The 14,961-nt window shown below is 43.1% G+C and overlaps 1 protein-coding gene across 11 annotated transcripts in view; it reads right to left on the reverse strand.

The window, feature by feature from the left end:
- znf385c (zinc finger protein 385C) overlaps positions 1–14,961 on the reverse strand; it is a 430,141-nt gene that overhangs the window by 374,589 nt on the left and 40,591 nt on the right. Inside the window, exon 1 of one of the 11 annotated variants that reach the window (XM_059638753.1) lies at positions 6,174–6,241. The exons of 9 other annotated variants lie outside the window; for them this stretch is intronic. The gene's annotated coding sequence lies outside the window, so the exon portion shown is untranslated. Of the gene's footprint in view, positions 1–6,173; positions 6,242–14,961 lie in introns of those variants that run through there. One more of the 11 variants, XM_059638754.1, reaches the window with a different exon arrangement.

The following is a 14,961-nucleotide window of genomic DNA, read 5'->3' on the forward strand; positions in this document are numbered from 1 at the left end:
TTGACAGAATATCAACTCATTCTATCTCTCTGCATAAAACAAGTCCTTATTTCCCCTAACACAGTGTGGAGCTGGAGGAACACTGCAGGCCAGGCAGCATCAGAGGAGCAGGAAAGCTGATGTTTTGGGTTGGAAGGGTCCCAACCTGAAATGTCAGCTTTCCAGTTCCTGTGATGCCTGGCCTGCAGCGTTCCTCCAGCTCCACACTGTGTAATCTCTGGGTCCAGCATCGGCAGTTCTTACTATTTCCTCATTGCCTCTTATTTCACTTGCCCAAATCTTTAAACCTTGCCTCCGGTGCCACACTAGGTACACCAAATGGATTCCAGGGATGAAAGGGTTATCATACGAGAAATGGTTAAATGGCTTGTACTCACTGGTGTTTAGAAGAATGAGGGGACCTGACTGAGGTGTACAAAATGTTCAAGGGGATTGATGGTGCATGTTGAATGGATGTTCACCCTGTGGGACAGTCTTGAACAACAGGTCATAGATGTGGAGGGAGAGGAGGTATGTTTAAAATCGAGTTTAAGGTGTGAATCTGTGAAACTCATTGCATGTGGGGGCAAACTTAATCAACAGATTCAAGAAAAAAAAGAGCTATTTCTGATGAAGAGGAGGATAAAGAGCAGGGAGGAGCAGGCTGGGAAGTGGAGTTGAGACCAGGATAAGATCAGGCATGATCATGTTAAATGGCGGAGCGTGGTTGAAGACTGAATTGCCTATTCCTACTCCTAACTCCTATGTTCCTACTTGATTAACGGTGGTGAATGAGATATAAATGTGGCCTGGTCATTGGTCCTCACATTCCAATTTACTTTTAACTGATATACTGTTGCATTCCTTTAGCATGTTTGATCATTTGAGAATTTCCATACCACCCGCATCCCAACTATATTAAAAAAAATTCATGCACGCTTAGAGAAGTGGCATATCATTTGCTTCAAACACATAAAATGAGAGTGCTCTCAATGTAATTGGTATCTGCAGGGAGAAACTGGCCGCTGACAAAAACTGGTGGAAACGGGGGGTTAAGCCAAATGGGAAATGCTGGATGTGGAATCAGAAATGCTGATCAGCTCTTTAAAAGGCTGAGTGCCCTGTGTTCAATTGTTTGGGCTCAAAACTCTGAAGTTCCCTCCCTGTACCACTCTAATTCTCCACCTCATTAAAATGTTTTGTCATCTGACTTAATATGAGTCTCAATGTCATATGATGTCATATTTTGATCGATATTTCGCTTCTGCAAAGCAGCTTGGGATGTTTTATTTATTTAAAGGTGCTGTATAAATGCAAGCCAAGTTGTTATTATCTAATGACACAATCATGACTTCAGCTCATTAAACCTTCAACCCATCTTTCCCCTATAAACGGGGGGTTAAGCCAAATGGGAATTGCTGGATGTGGAACCAGAAATGCTGATCAGCTCTTTAAAAGTGTGGAGCTGGACAAACACAGCAGGCCAAGCAGCATCTCAGGAGCACAAAAGCTGACGTTTCGGGCCTAGACCCTTCATCAGAAAGGGGGGCTGGGGAGAGGATTCTGAAATAAATAGGGACAGAGGGGGAGGTGGACCAAAGATTGATAGAGGAGAAGATAGGTGGAGAGGAGAGTATGGGTGGGGAGGTAGGGAAGGGATAGATCAGTCCAGGGAGGACGGACAGGTCAAGGGGGCGGGATGAGGTCAGTAGGTAGGAAATGGAGGTGTGGCTCAGCTCTTTAAACGCTTCCATTATCAATAACGTGTATTTCAAAATTTACAAAGTTGGGCAAAAGCAGTTGCTGACAAAATAGAAGTGACCCAGGAAACCAAGTGTGAGGTGATATGATCAAGTGTTGCACTGCTTCTTGGCTGGAAAAAGGCAAAATGGTGCAAAAGTGCAAAATGGTGCAAAATGAAGCAATATTGGGGGCAGTGACTGCACCTCCTGTTGTAGCACTGCTGGTCTGCAGATCAGGTGAAGTAGTTGTCTTTTATTTAAGGACATGTAAAAGTTCCCAAACAACATAAGTCACCATGATTTAGATATTAAAAGGGCAAAACTTCCAGCAATTTGTCCAGCTAAGAAAGCTTTTTATAAAATTTATTTAGCTCCAATAATAAAATGCACAAAGAAGCCTTTAGAATAATATTGCTGAATTTGTCTGAAAATGTCAGTATTTACATTTGACGCAGGATGTAATTTAGACTTATTTATACTGGAGGTATGATTGGAATGCACAGGGACAGTATTACTAGTTGTGGAATTTCTTTTAGAAAATTTTCCCTTTTTACATTCTTGGACTCTTCTTTCCCCTGCATCTCTATCCTTGAGTAGGAAAGCAGGTTAAGATTGTTACATAGCTTCACCTATTCAGAAAACAACTCCTTGGAGTAATGAAGGGTGAATTTCTGAATCGCTTGCCAATTTCTGTCACTCTATTTTCTTGTTATTTCCTCACAAGTCTCCAGAGATCTCCAAATGGAGATGAAGAAGCAGCATCTGGAGGACAGTTTGAAATCTGTCAGAACATTCCATCACTGTGGCATTATTAAAAAGAGTAGGTCAGAAGTTGAGTACATTGCGAGAAGTAACACACTTCCTGACTCACAGTGATTCCTGTCATTTACAAGGCATATATCTGGAATGTGGTGATGGGATGTCCTGCAATTGTAACCACTGCATGCTGAGTGCCCTGTGTTCAATTGTTTGGGCTCAAAACTCTGAAGTTCCCTCCCTGTACCACTCTAATTCTCCACCCCATTAAAATGTTTTGTCATCTGACCTAATATGAGTCTCAATGTCATATGATGTCATATTTTGATCGATATTTCGCTTCTGCAAAGCAGCTTGGGATGTTTTATTTATTTAAAGGTGCTGTATAAATGCAAGCCAAGTTGTTATTATCTAATGACACAATCATGACTTCAGCTCATTAAACCTTCAACCCATCTTTCCCCTATAAAACGGACATTTTGAGTAAACTTCAGACAAACACAGCAGCTGGTCATATTTACTTGACTGACAGAAACCTTTGATGAGATATCAGTTAAGTTTCAAACTGTGTTCCATAACACACCTTTCAGGTTTAAAGTGGAAACAGCTTTGATGCAAGGAAATCTGTGGACAAGATAAATGACAGTAACGTATATTTGCTGATAGCAGCATGCAAGGCACATTTCATAAACTGGATCTAACATGTTTCTGAAAGTCTAGAGAAGATCCAAACAAGTTGGCTCCAATTTATAAAATGGGCATGCAAGTGGATAATTCATTAACATGTTTGGGTGGAAAGGTGATAAAGGAGCATATTTATTAAAACGATTTGACAAAATTTTAATAATGCCCATTTCATTACATTTTACTTTCAAACTGTGGGTGCAAACTTGTACTATACCTACGTTCTGTTTTTCTCAACTATTCGGCCTGATCACTGGTTGGAATTAAATAAACATAAATGTAATATTCATGGAACTGCAAATATTTTTACACAATGTTACTCAGGATCAGTCGATCAAACTTACACCCAGACTAATTTATCCTCTTTCCTTGTGAAACTGTAGAAATAAAAGGCATACAACCACTAATTATATTTTAAAGATTTCTTTGTCCAAACACTTTGCACAAGATTTGAAGAAACTAACTGAAATACCAGCTCTACTCTGATATTAGCTGAAGTAATGCTTATGTAACCATTCACTGCATAGAACTGTGGAAGCACAAGCTGTGCGATGTAAATATCCATGAATACATTTCCATGGATTTGTATGGACTTCTGAGCTACATATTATGGTCTAAGCACTTGATTACACACAAGAAAACCGTGGACTGAAAAGAAAAGATAGCTCTTGGAAAGAAAGAGTTCTGGATTACAGCAACACTTTAGTTTCAAATAGCTTTTTAAAAATGAAAGCATGTACTTATTTATTATGTTTAAAAGTTTCTTTTAAAAAGTGCATTTCAATTAAATGTATCCGAGGGACAGTGGCTTGCCTATTGAGTGAGATTATGTATTCTGAATTTTATAATGTTTCAGCTCCACGGTTATCTTGCGAGAGCACCCAGGATTCTAGGTAAATCCCCATCACTAGAGTGTAACAGACCTCACAGACTGCCAAGCAGAGTGGAATAAAAGTCTCATTTCCTTTTTGTACATTTGAGCTTAATTAGTTACTACAACCAACTCAAATTTGTGACATTGGTTCCAACAGCAGTGTAGGCATATCCATATCTAAAGGACTAGTTAAATTTGAGAATTAAGCAAATCTATTCACTTAAAATACTAATTTGGAACATTCTATAGTTCAACCTGACTATCGGCTTTACTTCCAGAAATACTTTACACTAGGCGCAAGACAAATACTTATTTTATCAGCCAAGTAGATTTATCTTGTTCTAAATGTTACACTGTCTGGAAGCTTACCTAATGGGTGGGATGTGGCATAACACCTCACCTGATTTTATTCTTTACTGAAGTCAACTCAATTTAATCAGTTTCCACTCAGATTATCACGTTGAAATTTATCCCCTATGCTTTTAAGATCTCAGGAGGAATTGTAATGTGTAGTTCTTCCTGGACAAGTTGAGCATTAATCTTTTATGGTGCAGTTTAATGCCAAACTATGTTTACTGATTCCAGACAGACAGGTTGAGGTAAAGTCAAGAACAATCTTCAGGTTTAGATTTCAAAGCCACACTATTTATTGCACATTAACACTCAACAATGCCATACATGGTAATCATAGCTATACCAAGCTCTGACTTAGGAAGGAGTAAATATCGAATTGTCAATATGAGTCTTCTAAAGGTCTAATCTAGTTTGGAATCATGTCTCATCTAATGTGTGGTATTACCCTGACTGTTATTTATGCTCAGTGATGTGCATCTCCATGACAAGATTGATCCAAGTTCTGAATCCCTTAGATAACATCTAATAACCGAACAATACTTCTAATTCTTCTACCTTTATCTTTCCCTGCATAAAGTACTTTGGCACAATTATGTTAAAGGTAGTGTACATTCTTTCTGGGATACCTCTTGATGTTACAATGGCACTGGGAAATTGCAAGGTTCAGGACTCTCTGTGTTGACTTACAAACGTTACCCTTCATTTTGCTTCCTTAGATCATCAATTCTCATCAGGCTCCCTCCAGGAGATCAGGACCACAGTAAATATTTGACATCAGCTGCATTTAGTGTTTTTTCAAGTTAGTCCCAAGTAAAGTAAAGGAGCAGTTTGATCAATTTAATATTTCCTTTTCAATTTGATGGTGTGGCGAATTGCGCAGAGTATTTGATGTTTGTAAAATAATGGCGGGGGGGGGGGCTGCGGGAAGAGTGTGAAGTCCCTTTAGAAGATGATGTATTTTTAGGCTTGGAGATTTTAAAAAAATCTCTGCAGGCAGCAGCAGATGCACAGAGTTCTTGAAATTGAAACAGTGTGTCAAAAGGCTATACGATCAGCAAAGCAGCATTGTTATCAAGACAGCAGGTTTTTGAATTTAGCCAATTAACTTAAACCAGCCCCAGATACCAAAGCCCAATTAAATTTAAATTTCATGGATTTTACTACCTGGGACCAGTCCTATTGTAAAAAATTAGCTCTCACAGAAATCTTTAAGCTCTCAGATTAAGCACCATCTGAATAAAGGTGTGATAGCTCTTTTAGCTAATATTCCTGACACAAGAATTCAACAGAGGAAGGTGTTCCTGACTGGTGGACAGCAGAGAAGGCAAAGAACAGTCCAGAAGATTTATTCTGGCTGTAATTTTAAGAGTTTTTTTTTTATTAATTTGGTTTATATAAGTGAAATACCTGTTGGAACAGCATACCATGATAATTTTGTTTTACTTGGGAATAATTAATAGTTAAGGGGGAATTGTTCAGTTTGGTAGTGATTCTGTTACTTTGTTACCTGTTAGAGTCAGATAAATAAATTGTTACCTGTTGATTGTAGAGTGACTGTAGGAGTTCATTTTATTTCACCTCTCCTTTATAACAGGTTGGGGAGTGAGAGGCAGGTATGCCACTTTGCACATTTCCTTTAATAGATTATGAAGCAAGGCAAGCCTCTCTGGGTGTTTCATTTTTAATTATCAGGGAGGTGTCATCTCTGCTTTGTAAGAAAGGTCTTCATCTATAAATCCTGCAATATTCAGAGTGTCCAGTATCAATGCTAGTGTTGTACTTACTCCATCTGCTATGAATATAACGTCAGTGTCTCAGACTCTCATTCTCTGGCTCTCTGCATTAATCCTTAAACCTGTAGTTATAATTAATTGAAAGCAAGGATTAACAGTTTATATTTCTGCTTTAGCTCAATCAATTTTTCACAGTTATCAGGTGCATCAGAATGATTCTGCAACGAACTTTAAGTTGACCGTTCTGTTTGTTAGATATTTATTACTGTACAACAAGAATTAGAAAGGTCTGACCATGATCAGGAAGCCTTCAGAGTAAAGAAAACGTTGAATTTTGGGAAATATTTTGTACTTTAAGAACTCCATGCATGGTTAACACTGCTGCCTTACAGTGCCAGGGACCCAGGTTTGATTCCACTGTCGGCCGACTGCCTGTGTGGAGTTGCACAGTCTCCCTGTGTCTGCGTGGGGGTGCTTTGGTTTCCTCCCAGTCCAAAGGTATGCAGGTTAGGTAGACTGGCTATGCTAAATTGCCCATTGCATCCAGGGATGTGTAGGGTAGGTGGATTAGACATGGGAAATGCAGGATTATGCAGTGGGTGTAGATGGGAAGGTCAATCTGGACTTGATGGGCCATATGGCCTGCTTCCATACTTTAGGGATTCTATCATTTGGAGAATTGGTCCCCAGCTATACACTCTACAATGTCAGAATAATCACTCTATCCCGGAAGGCTGCTCTCTCATTAGAGAAATAACTGGTGGTTGAACCTGAGGGTCAGTCGAGGTGAGGCAAGGTATAGGGTCTGGAAGGCAGTATCTTCATGGTGACAGCAGCTGGTGTGACGAATTGGACCAGTGCTGCTGGTGTAATTCTGCATTACAAACCAGCTATCCAGCTCACCAGGCCTCGTCTTTCCGAAAGATTAAGGGCTGATTCACTAGTCCTGAACATACACAGGATGAACAAATGCATGATTGCGTAAATGTTTGTTTCAGATCTGCAGTTCAGCACTGTTTACAGAGACATTAATGTGTCTACATTTCTTCTGTACGCTCGTCATTAAAGGACCTCCGAGGAAATGATTTTTAGGAATGACGGAACAGCAGAAGGTCATTCAGCCCGTTTGTTTTGTGATTCCATCAGCTTATTTCTGCCAGGCTTTCCCTCTTCTACCTGGAATAGGGCGTAAGAAAAGCATCGTCCCCGAATTCATTCCTAAAAATGCCCTTGTGTTTATAATGTTACTGGGCCTGCTTTTTGGTTAAACAGTTTAGTCACCTTTTTGAAAGTTGCCAATACTTGTTTCCCTGAAATATATTTTGAAGGAACTTTGAATACAGCAGGTTTGTTTTTAAGATGCCTCAGACACGGTATGGTTGAGATATTAAAGCTGAAAGGCAGCAGGGTCACACCTGCAGACCTTACTACACCCCGGAACTGCCAGTGAGTCAGGGCAATTGCCTCAAGGTTGCCAGTCAGTGACAAGTGAGATTGCAGACTTTTAGAGATTGCACCAAGGTGATCTGCAGCTGATGACAGGACAATGATGGCATACTGCCACTGGCTAGCAAGGGCTCCACTGCTCTCAGTTACTATGCATGTCATTCTCTCTCTTTCAGTATTGAAATGTCAGGCAGAGTTGTTTCATTCTGGATTTAACAGTTGACGGATACATTGCTCAGAGCTATCAGCACATTCATCTTTCATGACATGATTGCCCGATGTGGCAACATAAGCACATTTCCCAAAGTACAGGGGTCACTAATGTAACATGCCCCATGTGAAATGTGCGTCTCTGTTTGTGTTACAATGAGTGAAGCCCTTGGAAGGCATGTGTGTGGCAAGCCATGACCAAGAAGTTTAATAATACACTGAATACTCATTTATATTTCTATTGACTACGTGTTTTTCTGGGATATATACTGTAGCAATGTTTTGGAACAGCTGTGAAATTGTGTGAGGGCTTGGCATGAATGGGTGATAAACCTGGAACAGGCAATGCTTTTGAGATATGGAATCTTGGATCATTCACCTGGTATCTGGGAATTTCAGTTAATCTTATTTTGCCTGATTCCTCAAAATGTGCCATCTGTCCCTCCCCCCTCTTCCCAGTGACTGTAAGCATCGTATCCGCCACTCATCCCAACGACTGCATCCATATAGGGCATGTTGAATTGCCAAGCAGACAAGTCTCCAACTCAGGCAGTAGGATTTCCACTGAGAAAGAAGGGAGAATGTGTCGCTGTGTCTTTTGATTGCATCCAAATCATGGAGTAGCCAGCATTTTGTATTGTAACCTCCCCCTATAATCCCCTTGGGCATGACTCAAAATGCTCAAGGGAGCACGTTCAAATGAAATGGATAAACTCATGTCACAGTAATTGACAGGTTCTGCTCATTTATCAAGTTAGGACTTTATGCAAAAGCCTCAGTGGCACATCAGCAGACATAACTGAATCACCCTGAATTAATATTAATTTAGATGGTAAACATTAGATTAAATAAGAAACCCATGAAGTGAACTTGTCAGATAATTATGAACATAATGCGTTTGGCTAAAGTTTCGTTCTCAGCCGTTTATTTTAGATGTCCATTAGAAAACACGACAGAGGAGTATCAGATGAATGCATACAGACACAATTATCCTACAGTGTAGCGAGTTTTGAGAAGATTTGTAGCTCAGATCCTACAGTATAATTTCAAGGCCAAAGTTTTTAATAAAACTAGTTTCGCGTGGGGCTTGTACTGAAACTTAAATTTGATAATGGAGTTTTGAACGAAAAGAGAATTCTAATCACCCATGAATTCAAAGTGTGAAGCTGGATGAACACAGCAGGCCAAGCAGCATCTTAGGAGCACAAAAGTTGATGCTTCAGGCCTAGACCCTTCATCAGAAAAGGGGGATGGGGAGAGGGAACTGGAATAAATAGAGAGAGAGGGGGAGGCGGATTGAGGGTGGATAGAGGAGAAGATAGGTGGAGAGGAGACAGACAAGTTAGAGGGGCGGGGATGGAGCCTGTAGAGGTGACTATAGGTGGTGAGGTAGGGAGGGGATAGGTCAGTCCAGGGAGGACAGACAGGTCAAGGGGGCGGGATGAGGTTAGGAGGTAGGGAATGGAGGTGCAGTTTGAGGTGGGAGGAGGGAATAGGTGAGAGGAAGAACAGGTTAGGGAGGCGGGAATGAGCTCGGCTCGTTTTGGGATGCAGTGGGGGGAGGGGAGATTTTGAAGCTTGTGAAGTCCACATTGATACCGTTGGGCTGCAGGGTTCCCAAGCGGAATATGAGTTGCTGTTCCTGCAACCTTCGGGTGGCATCATTGTGGCACTGCAGGAGGCCCATGATGGACATGTCGTCTCAGGAATGCGAGGGGGACTTGAAATGGTTCGCAAATGGGAGGTGCAGTTGTTTATTGCAAACCGAGCAGAGGTGTTCTGCAAAGCGGTCACCAAGCCTCCACTTAGTTTCCCCAATGTAAGGGAAGCCACAACGGTACAGCAGATGCAGTATACTACATTGGCAGATGTGCAGGTGAACATCTGTTTGGTGTTGAAAGTCATCTTGGGGCCTGGGATGGGGGTGAGGGAGGAGGTGTGGGGGCAAGTGTAGCACTTCCTGCGATTGCAGAGGAAAGTGCCAGGTGTGGTGGGGTTGGAGGGGAGTGTGGAGCAGACAAGGGAGTCCCGGAGGGAGTGGTCTTTCCAGAAGGCAGACAAGGGTGAGGATGGAAAAATGTCTTTGATGGTGGGGTCGGATTGTAGATGGCAGGAGTGTCGGAGCATGATGAGTTGCACCCGAAGGTTGGTGGGGTGGTATGTGAGGACGAGGGGGATTCTCTTTTGGCAGTTATTGCGGGGACGGGGTGTGAGGGATGAGCTATGGGAAATCACAACCTCATCACCTCATGTGACCTCCCACCCACAGCTTCCAACCCCATTGTTGCCCAGCCCTGCATCGCCCATTTCTATCTCCTTCCCAAAAACCACAAACCCGCATGCCCTGGTTGACCCATTGTTTCCGCCGGCTCCTGCCCCACTGAACTCATCTCCACCTATCTAGACTCCATTTTCTCCCCCTTGGTCCAGGAACTCCCTACCTATGTCCGTGACACCACCCATGCCCTCCACCTCCTCCAGAACTTCCAATTCCCTGGTCCCAACACCTCATTTTCACCATGGATGTCCAGTCCCTGTACACCTGCATTCCCCATGCAGATGGCCTTCAGGCCCTCTGCTTCTTCCTGTCCTGCAGGCCTGACCAGTCCCCCTCCACTGACACCCTTATCCGCCTAGCCAAACTCATCTTCACCCTCAACAACTTCTCTTTCGAGTCCTCCCACTTCCTACAGACAAAGGGGGTGGCCATGGGTACCCGCATGGGCCCAAGCTATGCCTGCCTCTTTGAAGGTTACATGGCACAATCCCTCTTCCGTACCTACACTGGCCCCAAACCCCACCTCTTTCTCCGTTACATCAATGAATGTATCGGTGCCGCCTCATGCTCCCAAGAAGAGCTCGAACAGTTCATCCACTTCCCCCATACCTTCCACCCCAACCTCAAGTTCACCTGGACCATCTCCACCACATCCCTCCCCTTCCTGGACCTCTTTGTCTCCATCTCAGGCAACCACCTAGCAACCGATATCCATTTCAAGCCCACCGACCCCAGAGCCACTTGGAATATACCTCCTCCCACCCAACTTCCTTCAAAAATTCCATCCCCTATTCCCAATTCCTTCACCTCCGCCGCATCTGTTCCCAGGATGAGGCATTCCAATCCCGTACATCGCAGATGTCCTCGTTCTTCAAGGGCCGCAACTTCCCACCCGCAGTGGTCGAGAACGTCCTCGAGCGTGTCTCCCGCATTTCCTGTAACTCATCCCTCACACCCCGTCCCCGCAATAACCGCCCAAAGAGGATCCCCCTCGTCCTCACATACCACCCCACCAACCTCCGGATACAACGCATCATCCTCCGACACTCCAGCCATCTACAATCCGACCCCACCACCAAAGACATTTTTCCATCCTCACCCTTGTCTACCTTCTGGAAAGACCACTCTCTCCGGGAATCCCTTGTCTGCTCCACACTCCCCTCCAGGGGCACTTTCCCCTGCAACTGCAGGAAGTGCTACACTTGCCCCCACACCTCCTCCCTCACAAACATCCCTGCCCCCAAGATGGCTTTCAACACCAAGCAGATGTTCACCTGCACATCTGCCAATGTAGTATACTGCATCTGCTGTACCTGTTGTGGCTTCCCTTACATCGGGGAAACTAAATGGAGGCTTGGGGACCGCTTTGCAGAACATCTACGCTCGGTTTGCAATAAACAACTGCACCTCCCATTTGCGAACCATTTCAAGTCCCCCTCGCATTCCTGAGACGACATGTCCATCATGGGCCTCCTGCAGTGCCACAATGATGCCACCCGAAGGTTGCAGGAACAGCAACTCATATTCCGCTTGGGAAACCTGCAGCCCAATGGTATCAATGTGGATTTCACAAGCTTCAAAATCTCCCCTCCCCCCACTGCATCCCAAAACGAGCCGAGCTCATTCCCGCCTCCCTAGCCTGTTCTTCCTCTCACCTATCCCCTCCTCCTACCTCAAATTGCACCTCCATTCCCTACCTCCTAACCTCATCCCGCCCACTTGACCTGTCTGTCCTCCCTGGACTGACCTGTCCTCTCCCAACCTCCCCACCTATACTCACCTTTACTGGCTCCATCCCCACCCCTTTAACTTGTCTGTCTCCTCTCCACCTATCTTCTCCTTTATCCACCCTCGATCCGCCTCCCCCTCTCTCCCTATTTATTTCAGAACCCTCTCCCTATCCCCCTTTTCTGATGAAGCATCTAGGCCCGAAACATCAGCTTTTGTGCTCCTAAGATGCTGCTTGGCCTGCTGTGTTCATCCAGCTCCACACTTTGTTATCTCAGATTCTCCAGCATCTGCAGTTCCCATTATCTCTGATACCAATCTAATCACCCAAATTTTATTTCTGAATCCTGCCTTATTATATTTTACATTGTTCTTTGTATAAGAAAGCTCATGAACCATTTATTTTAAATTCAGAAGTGTGACAGCTGTGAAAAAGGGATTTATCATTTGTGAATCATACAGTGGGTAAATTTACCATTTACTGGCTAAATAACAATAACAGCACAGAAGATAGCTATTTGATTCAACATGGTACCAGTATTTATAATTAACATGTTTCCTTCCTCCTCACGTTCTCTTACCACATCAACATTAACTTCTAATCCCCTTACCTCCATGCACCTATCAGGCTTCGCAAAATTATCTCTGCTTTGTACGTCAATAACAACGTGTGACAAGTAATTCCATATTCCAACCATACTCTGGGAAAAGAAAGGTCTCCTATGTTCCATTAATTTATGGTCATCTCACATTCATGTGTCCCAGTTTTGTAGCTTTGCACGAACAAAAACATCTCCTCTCAGTGCATTCTACTAAAACTCTTCATACTCCCAAAGTTCTCCTTTAGGTCAGCCACAACTCTTCAAAAAGAAAGTTGTCACAGCCGTTCAATCCCCTGATAGTCACAATTTCTGAGACTGGTATTATTCATTTTGCAACAATCTATTGATCATTAATGGATCTGTCCCAAAGCCCCCAGGGAATAATTCAAGTACTATGCAACTGGCCTGAAGATAAAGTTGTATCTAATTAGACATTTTAAGATTAAATTAAAAGTCCATGCTTCAGGTGGTCATAAACCTTGAAAATTTGACTTCAGTTCAATCAGAATTCTAGCCGCAACGCAAAATCTTGACTCTAATCACTTGCATAGCTTCTTCTTCTCCTCATCTTCTTCACAGGCCTGAGAGCAGATTGTAAAGTAACCTACCCCAACATCTGACCTCTGCAATGGGTCTGGCCAAATTGTAGGACCCAATATTGCTGCTTCTCCCTTTGTAAGTACCCCATTCCTGACTGCACCTTCCTGCTATTTCATCCGTTCTTCACTGGGACAGCAACAATCTCTGTAAATGATCTAAGCCAGCATGCACCTCTTGCATCACCCAACCACCCCCTCCATTCCCTGCCTTCGAGCCTATCCTTGGGCCTTCTCCCTTTAGATGCCTAGTGGGACACACACTAAAGTGCTAGAGGAACAAGATGAAACACCCATACGCAAACTATCAGACACTGGCATTGGGGACGACACTGGTAACAAATGTACTTGTTGTGAGTCAGAAGTGGTCTACAGCCACAGCAGGGGTCAAAGGTTAGTGCACACCTCCTACTGGGCAAAGGCAGTGGGAGCGGGGAGTTTGCATGGAAGTTCTGCTGTTGGGGACCCATAATTTTGATAGGATGGGTTGAAGAAAAAAATCCAAATAGATCATCCAAATGGTCAGAGCCACGACAGCTCAAACCCTTTGAAAATTTCAATTTAAAATTCAATGTGGTGCATTGGACAGCAAGCCAGTGAGGTGACTGTCACTGTCAAGGGGCGCAAACAAATCAGTTGCAAACTTGATTCATGCTCCTAGCCCCTGCTGCCAACGCGCTCACCAATTTGGCATCTGGCACAAGCCATGCAACAGACGTGAATGCATGACTAGGTGCCAACCTATCACCAAAACAGCATCCTTGGCTCTGAAGTTACAAGCAGCTATCAAGCCAAATTTTGTGGCTTTGGGCTGCAAAATCAACAAACCGCAGTAGACCCATTTGCATTTCTCGAGATTGTCACCCACTGCTGCATTTTTGCCAAAACTACCTATAAGTTTCTGAGTTGTCCAGCTCACTGCATCAACTTTCTAAATTATTCGAATCAAAATTAGCAAGGGGCCATTTTATTAATTTGTTGATGCTTATTGGTTTAATGTAATATTTGCCTCATTAAATGTTTTGGAATTTTCGTTTCAGAGGAACCACAATCCGCAATTAAGGATATCTGGAAAAGCTCGGCAGGTCTGGCAGCATCTGTGAAGACAAATCAGAGTTAACATTTTGGATTCTGAGGTGAGGTCAACAGACCCGAAATATTAACTCTGATTTCTCTTCACAGATGCTGTCAGAACTGCTGAGCTTTTCCAGCAATTCCAGTTTTTTGTTTTTGATTTACAGCATCTGCAGTTCTTTTGGTTTTTATTCATAACATCTGATTCCCATTAAATGTTCTTTAAACTGAAGTCCTCCTGATGAAAGGGATGCTCCAGTTAATTCCCCCCCTAACTCCCAATCTACATTCACCTTTAGTGGCTCTATTGCCGCCTCTTTGACCTGTCTGTCTCCTCTCACCCTATCTTCTCCTTTATCCATCTTCTATCCGCCTCCCCCTTTCTCCCTATTTATTTCAGAATCCCCTTCTTCTCCCCCATTTCTGAAGAAGGGTCCAGGCCCGAAACGTCAAGCTTTCCAGCTCCTCTGATGCTGCTTGGCCTGCTGTGTTCATCCAGCTCTATACCGTGTTATCTCAGATTCTCCAGCATCGGCAGTTCCTACTATCTCTGCTCCAGTTAATACAGTCACTTCCAATGATAATGACTAGGAGTTGATAGATGCATTTACTTGCTAACTTAAGGACAGTTAGTTCCTAAGAAGATTTTTTATTTTTGTTTTGTTTTGTCTTGACAATATAAATGATGATGCCTGAAGCATTGGGCGATTAAACAGATCAATGTGAAAATTATGTTATAAATTTTAATTAAATACCAAAATGTTTCTCTAAACTGAGAATGGCTTCCAACTCTTTTCATGGGGAGGCGATGTCCTAGTGCTATTATTGCTGGACTGTTAATCCAAAGACCCAGATAATCTTCTGGGACCCAGGTTTGAATCCCACCATAGCAGACAGTAGAATTT

Source organism: Stegostoma tigrinum, chromosome 31 (assembly GCF_030684315.1).
Source record: "Stegostoma tigrinum isolate sSteTig4 chromosome 31, sSteTig4.hap1, whole genome shotgun sequence".
Lineage (NCBI taxonomy): Eukaryota > Metazoa > Chordata > Chondrichthyes > Orectolobiformes > Stegostomatidae > Stegostoma > Stegostoma tigrinum.